This window comes from Arachis hypogaea, chromosome 19, assembly GCF_003086295.3.
Source record: "Arachis hypogaea cultivar Tifrunner chromosome 19, arahy.Tifrunner.gnm2.J5K5, whole genome shotgun sequence".
Classification (NCBI taxonomy): domain Eukaryota; kingdom Viridiplantae; phylum Streptophyta; class Magnoliopsida; order Fabales; family Fabaceae; genus Arachis; species Arachis hypogaea.
This window is the reverse complement of record NC_092054.1, coordinates 80,836,498-80,844,330: the sequence shown is the minus strand read 5'-3', so window position 1 is coordinate 80,844,330 and position 7,833 is coordinate 80,836,498.

Below are 7,833 nucleotides of genomic sequence, written 5' to 3'. Positions count from 1 at the left end.
TTTTAGACCAATATCCCCATTTCACTTCAAAGTTCTGGGGGGAGTTTCAGAGAACTTTTGGAACCTGGTTAAGCTTGAGTACAGCTTACCATCCTCAAACTGTGGTAAGTCTGAGAGGACGATCCAAACCCTAGAGGATATGTTGAGGTCTTGTGTTTTGGACCAGCTGGTGAGCTGGGATCGGTATATGCCACTAGTGGAGTTTGCGTATAACAACAACTACCATGCAAGCATCGAAATGGCTCTGTTTGAGGCTTTGTATGGGAGAAAGTATCAATCTCTGCTATGCTGGTATGAAGCTGGGGAGAAAGGCTTGTTAAGGACTAAAATGATAGTTGAAACTACTGAACAAGTCAAGAAAATCCGAAACAGGATGCTCACTGCTCAAAGCCATCAGAAGAGTTACGCAGATCAGAGGCGAAAACCCTTAGAATTTGAGGAAGGAGATCATGTTTTCCTTAAGGTTACTCCAACAATAGGAGTAGGTAAAGCGATTAAAACAAAGAAGCTGAATCCTCAATACATCGGTCTATTTCAGATTCTTGAAAGGATCGGACCGGTGGTGTATCGGATAGCTCTACCACCACATCTTTCGAACCTGCACGACGTATTTCACATGTCCCAGCTTTGGAAGTACACTCCTGATGCTAACCATGTGTTAAAACCTGAATCTGTCCAGTTAAAAGAAGATTTGACACTCCAAGTGACTCCAGTCAGAATTGACAACACCAATATTAAACGGCTGCGTGGAAAAGAAGTTGTGTTAGTCAAGGTTGTCTAGAGTCGAGCTGATATTGAGGAGCACACTTGGGAACTTGAATCAGAAATGCGAACAGACTACCCGCACCTATTCTCATGTAACTAAATTCGAATTTTGTGGGGGAAAATTCTTATTTAAGTGGGTAGAATATAAAATCTAAATAATTAATAAATAATTAACTCATAAATTAATATTTATCTAATAAAATTAGGAAATTTGATTTTATAGTTTAATGTGATAAAGCTAATTAAAACAAGAATTTTGACACTAATTTTAAAGAATTTGGCCAAAGATTAGGCCAAACCGGGCAAGCTAGGCCCATATTGAGGCCAAGGCCCAACCCTTCACCTTAACAAAATGATTTTAACTTATTTCTCTCTCCTCAGGCATGCTGAAACACTGAATGCTCAGCAAGGAAGGGAAGAACACCTTCTAAAAACACAAACCCTCACCTCCATAATCAAATCCAAATAACTTTTGATCCGAAGCTCCGATCGCCATACTGTTTACGGCCACACGACCACAGTGTTGAGCTCTACAAAGCCCACTACATTAATTAAGAGGTAAGTCACATTTTCTCACCAGTTTCCCAGCCCTTGATTTTTGAATTTATTATGTAATGGTGTTGAATTTTTGTGTAATTCCGGTGTTTAGGTTCGAATTAAGTTGTGAGAATTGTTAGGCTTGGTCCGTTTGGTCCGTGGGTATAGTAAGAATTCTCAACCCATAGTGAATTCATTGAGTATATGTGTTTGGGTATTGAGTTTGTATGTGTGGATGTCAATGATGTGTATTAGGTAATATAGATGTAAGTGGTTTGGAGCTTAATTGAGGTCTTGGAAGCTCGGAGAGGAATTTTATGCTGAGAAATCTGTTGGTGAGGTGTTGAAGCCTTGAAAGTTTGAGAAACGGTGAATTTAAGGGGTTCCGGGGTTATTGGAAAATCGACCAAGGTATGGTTTCGGTTTCTCGTATCTAAAATATAATGTATTGTGAAAACTTATGCTAGTGACCCTAGGATAGGAATTGAATTGTTGATGTTGTTGATTGGTTGAGATGGGTTGTATTGATTATGTGGTTAATGGTTTTTGGAGGTTGTGATTAATGCTCTTGTTGATGATATATGTAATTTGTATAGGATATTGATTTGTGTGCATAATGGTTGATGAATTTGAGTATTGTTGGAACTGGAAATGTAGAATTTGAGATTGATAAAAATTGAGAATTGGTAGGTGGTGGATTGAATGTGGAAGTTGGAAATATGAGTTGAGAATGGTTGATGCTGAATTGGTAAGGATTGGGTTGGTTTTAAAAGGTTTTGAATTGGTATATTTTGAAAATGGAAGTTTTGTAAAGTTTTATGAAAACCATGATTTTGACCCAACTTTGGTGGAGCTTAATTGTTCATACCCTGGACCGAGCTATAGGGTCCGGGTTGGACGAAGACAAAACGACCGATTTCTTTATAGCTTGATCTACTGCCGACCTCTTCACAAAGAGCTCGGACGAATCACCCCAAAAGCCCAAGAAGGCCAAAGAAAGAAGAAGTCACCACCTACTAGAAGGCGGCTGGCCAAAAGATAGGTGATCTCACCCTCAAAAAGATAAGATAAGATAGAAAACTCATCTCAAGGAAGGTTACTCAACACTGCTATAAATACACTGGAGCACCCAGGTATAACTCATATTCCAATTCTACTAAAAAGCCTGCTTAAAGCCCGTGCTGATTTAAGATTCGGAGTCTCTTACAGGTACCACCACCCCCTGGTGATCAATGTCCAGCCACATCTCAAGCTCCAAACAAGTCAGACACGGCAACCCCGATCACACCAGAAGATCTCGTCCGAGATCAACCTTAACGTTTCAGGTAACCCTCGGAACATTGGCGCCGTTGTCTGGGAACTTGGAAGTCATCCCATGGCAAACAACCCTGCCAACGACCATAACTCTGGATTGGAGGAAGGAATGCCGCTTAAGAACACGGATGCCACATCAAAAGACACACACCAGTCCAAGGGAGACAAGCAGACTCAGAATGCAGAAATTTTTTATGCCATTCGTGAACAGCAGGATCACCTCAAACAGCTCGAACAAGAACCTGATCGTCAGCACGAAGCCGGGCGAGATCTCCACAGAGAAACAAGACGGCGTTGAGAGCTGGAAGAAAAACTCTTGAAGCTCGAACCCGACCTCAAAACTAAAGCCGTTCGGTCCAACTGCAAAGATAGCCCTCACAAGGACCAAGAGCCATTCACAAAAGAAATCATGAAGGCTAAAGTCCCGTAGGACTTCAAAGCCCCTAACATGACCCCATATGATGGTATGTCCGACCCAAGTCATCACCTCAGCAACTTCAGAAGTCGGATGTACCTCACGGATGCCTCAGATGCAACCCGTTGCAAAGCTTTTCTGACCACCTTGACTAAAACGGCAATAAAGTGGTTCAACAGCTTGCCACCAAGGTTGATCACAAGCTTTGATGATCTCACCAGGAAGTTCTGAGCCAGGTTCTCCATCCAGAAAGACAAAACCAAGCACGCTCCAACCCTACTAGGAATTAAGCAAGGAGATCGGGAAAGCCTCCGCAGTTATGTGGAGAGATTTAATAAAGCATGCCTTGACATACAGAATCTCCCTACAGAAGCAGCAATTATAGGACTCATCAACGTTCTACGGGAAGGACCCTTTAGCCACTCCATATCCAAAAAACACCCCACATCTCTAAACGAGGTACAAGAACAAGCAGAAAAGTACATCAATATGGAGGAGAACTCCCGATTAGGAGAAGCTTCAAAGACCGGATTCTCCTACCCACCACGGGACAAGGATAAAGAGTCCAGGATAAAAGAAGACCAGCCCACTGAGAAACCTAGAAAGTACCATAACTACACCCCCCTTCAGGTGTCCCTTGTGGATGTCTACCGAGAGATATGTAACACCATAGAGCAGATTCTCATACATGTCGATCATGCTGCTCACCAGATGGCCTTGAAGCTTGATGTAATCATCCTGAGCAGATTGAAGTCTCTCCCTAGTTTCCAAGAGCTCGCCATATGTGCGAGTATAGTGCTCCTTGGACTTCTTGGCCATCTCCTCGGCTAGATTGGCAGTCGCTTCTACAGCAGTAGCCTGAGCCTTCTCCTTCTCTACATCAATCTCTAATTTAGCAACCTTGGCATCCAGCTCGTCCTTCAAACCCTTCACCCTGTCGTATTCAGCCTTGGCCTCTTCCAAAAAACCCTTGGTAGCATGGACAGGGGACTCCCGGACAACCCGAGATAAGGCCACACTAAGATTGGCCATCCGAATAGTGTTGCTTGATATAAAATCAAGATGATGCAGGATGGAGACGTCATACAGAGGAAATTTACCATGAGGAGCAATCAACTCGGTGGCAAAGGCCATACCATCAAACTCTTTGTCGTTTAGATTATAAGTCCTACCAAGCTTTTGTCTTTTGGGATGGGGACCAGCAGAAGTAGAGGAGGAGGCAGCACCTGAGGTCGACTACGGCGGTTCAGAGGAAGCTGGCCGAACTCGTGGGGTTAGGATAATCTTCCTCGACCACTGAGAATTAGTTGCTGGTTTCTTTGGAGGTAACTTCTCCGAAGAACCCTCCCCCAAAGTCTTCTTTGACAAGTTATGGGCAGCCACTGCCTTCTTTGCTTTGCGAAACATTTTCATTGAATCTGAAGAAGACACCATCTCTGAAAAGAAGCTAGGAAAATAGTTACACAACAAAAAAGGACAAGATTGCAAATAGTAAAAGAAAACTATTTCTATGAAAACGAAAGAGGTCGGATACTACCTAGTTCGGAACAGAGGAGGGAAGGATCTCCTAGAAATTTCTTTGTGTCTAGATGAGGAGGCTCCCCCCATTGCTCTTCTAAAACACCCACAAAGGCCTGTTCTACCTCATTTAAACTCTCCCAAGGATACTTAAGAACTACGGGATCTATCTGCCACCATAAAGGAAAGGCCGGCTCATTATTTTCGTCCAAGAAGAAGCGACAAACACCCTCAATAGCTCAGACTTTGAAATAATAATTTTTAAAGTCCTGAAAGGAGTCATCGAACATGAAAAAGACTTTTCTACCCTGGGTAGCTCGAAAGGAGATCCCGGAAGCTTTCTTCTTAGTTGCCCCAGGTTTTGTTAGCATAAACAAGAAGAGAAAAAGAGATAGGTTAGGTCGGACACCCAGCTCTTGGCAGTCTGGAAAATCTTCATAAAAGCCCAAAAGTTCCAATGAAGCTGTGATGGCACTACATTACAATTCCATAAAACTTCATTCTCAAAATCAGTAAAAGGAAGCGTTATACCTAGTTGGGAAAAGAAGTAGTCATAAGCATAGAAAAAGGGACGCTATGCCCGACCTAGGGAAGGAAAACTAACCCTCTCTTCAGGATCGGGTGACACCAGCTCATAGTTCTTTTCATCATCTCTACTACTATAGATTCTATGAAATCTCCTAAGTTTTTCACAATACTCTGGATCGGCCACAGTAACACACATCAACTCTATAGAATCTAACCAGTCAGCCATACCAGAAGGAACCTTTGTAGACATCTCGACAATATTTTTACGTGAAGACATAGAACAACTACACCTACAGTAAGAAAAATGAAAAGTGGTCACTACCAAACAACTCGGCCAAAAACAGAACAAAGAAGAAAACCAGCAAACAACAGGTATAGCAGCAAAAGGGGTACCCCAGGATTCACAAAAGCAACAAAAAATCATCATCAAAAACCCAGGGGCACCCTTTGGAGGCGACAGCACAGAAGACAGAAGGAAAAAGATGTTGCAAAAAACCAAAGCCTTAGACCTCCCAACATTTCTTCAAATTATGAGCGCAAAATAAAAAGGTCAAAGCTTTGCAAGGAATAAACAACATGCAACATCACCAGAAGCTAATTCAAGGAAGAATCACAACTATCAAAACCAGAAAAATAAGAAATACATAAAGGTACCAACCTGGATAAGAGAATAAGGCAGGAGGACAAATGAGCAAGCAGCAAGTCATGAACAACCCTCACTAAGAGATGAAAACGCCAAAAATCCATGAAAGGAACAATCTTGGAGTGCTGGGGCAATCAGAGGATGAATGAAAGGAAGCTTCTTTCACTGAGAAAATAAAATGCACGACAAAAGACACGAACGATCCACGAGCAAAACTCCAGAAAAGAAGCGAGCTTAGGGCAAAATCGAAGGGGTCAGACGAGCGAAGTTTTTTGCAAAGAAGCAATGAAGCAGGGAAGCAAAAGAGGGAAGGAAAGTGAAAAAGCAAAACCTCTTCTTTGATTTCAAACAAAGTTTAAAGAGGGAAAAGAAACGACAAAACAAAATAAAAGCCCAATCAATAGGCATTAAAAGCGCGTGCGTATTCCCAAGGAGGTAAAACCGTTGAGGAACAAACGCAGAAATAAAGGAGTGAAAGCAAAAAACGCTTTGCATTTAAAAACAACGCAAAAATTGCGAACGAAGGAGCAGATCGGACAAGATGCTTGAGCACGACTTCCCCAAAGAGATCGAGTCTCAGAAAGCATCATCTCATGGAAAGGTCCAAGCTCAAGCAGGGGCATTGTTCATACCCTGGACCGAGCTATAGGGTACGGGTTGGACGAAGACGAAATGACCGATCCCTTTAAAGCTTGATCTACGCCGATCTCTTCACAAAGAGCTCGGACAAATTACCACAAAAGCCCAAGAAGGCCCAAGAAAGAAGAAGTCACCGCCTACTAGAAGGCGGCTGGCCAAAAGATAGGTGATCTCACCCTCAAAAAGATAAGATAAGATAACAAACTTATCTCAAGGAAGGTCACTCAACACTGCTATAAATACACTAGAGCACCCAGGTATAACTCATACTCCAATTCTACTAAAAAGCCTGGTTAAAGCCCGTGCTGACTTAAGCTTCGGAGTCTCTTGCAGGTACCACTACCCCCCGGTGATCAAGGTCCAGCCACATTTCAAGCTCCAAACAAGTCGGACATGGCAACCCCGATCACACCAGAAGATCTCGTCCGAGATTGACCTCAACATTTCAGGTAACCCTCGGAACAATAATGATGAACGGATATTTTATACGCATTTTGACATCATTTTCGTATAGTTTTCAGTATATTTTGTTTAATTTTTATTAAGTTTTTATAGGTTTTAGTGTTAAATTCACATTTTTGGATTTTACTATGAATTTTTGTGTTTTTGAACAATTTCATATCATTTCTGCCTGAAATTGAAGAGCTGGAGCAAAAGTCTGATTCAGAGACAAGGAAAGCACTGCAGATGCTGTTCGGATCTGACCTCCTTGCACTCGGAAGAGTTTTTCTAGAGATATAGAAGTCCAAATGGAGCATTTTTAATGGCTATAGAAAGCTTACTTTCAGAGCTTTCCAGTGATTTATAATAGTCCATACTTTGCGTCGGATTAGAAGGCCCAAAACTAGCGTCCAACGCTAGCTTCCTCCCCCCTTCCAGGCATCCAGCGCCCAAAGAGTAGAGACCAGTGTCCAAACGCCCAGAGAGGACCCCCTAGCCAGCGTTTTACACCCTAGGAGTTTCATAGCACATGGATCTCATCAAAGCTCAGCCCAAACACTCACCAAGTGGGCCCCAGAAGTGGATTTTAGCACAAAAAGAATGTTTTACCCTTACTAGTCATTTGTTTGGTATTTAACGGATTAGATTTATGTTATTCAGACCTTCTTCGACACTTTTAAAAATTTTACACGTTTACATTGTATTTTCCTTTTAGTATGAGTTTCTAAACCTCCAAGGTTAAGGGGAGGAGCCCTGCTAAGTCCTAGAAATTAATAAAAGTATTACTCTTTCTCTTCGATCCATGTTTGATTAATTCTAAGATGTATATTCACACTTCAACATGGTGAATAGGATGACAAGTGACAATCAGCTCTGTCATCATACTAAGATGAACGTGCCTAACAAAGACCCGCGTCTACTTTGGTTCGTGTGAATACTTCATTGGAAAGCACACACCACCAACTATGTTTATACATCTCTCAGACGGCTAATTCCCAACTTCGTTGGGGACTTTTCGAGACACCAGTTTAGC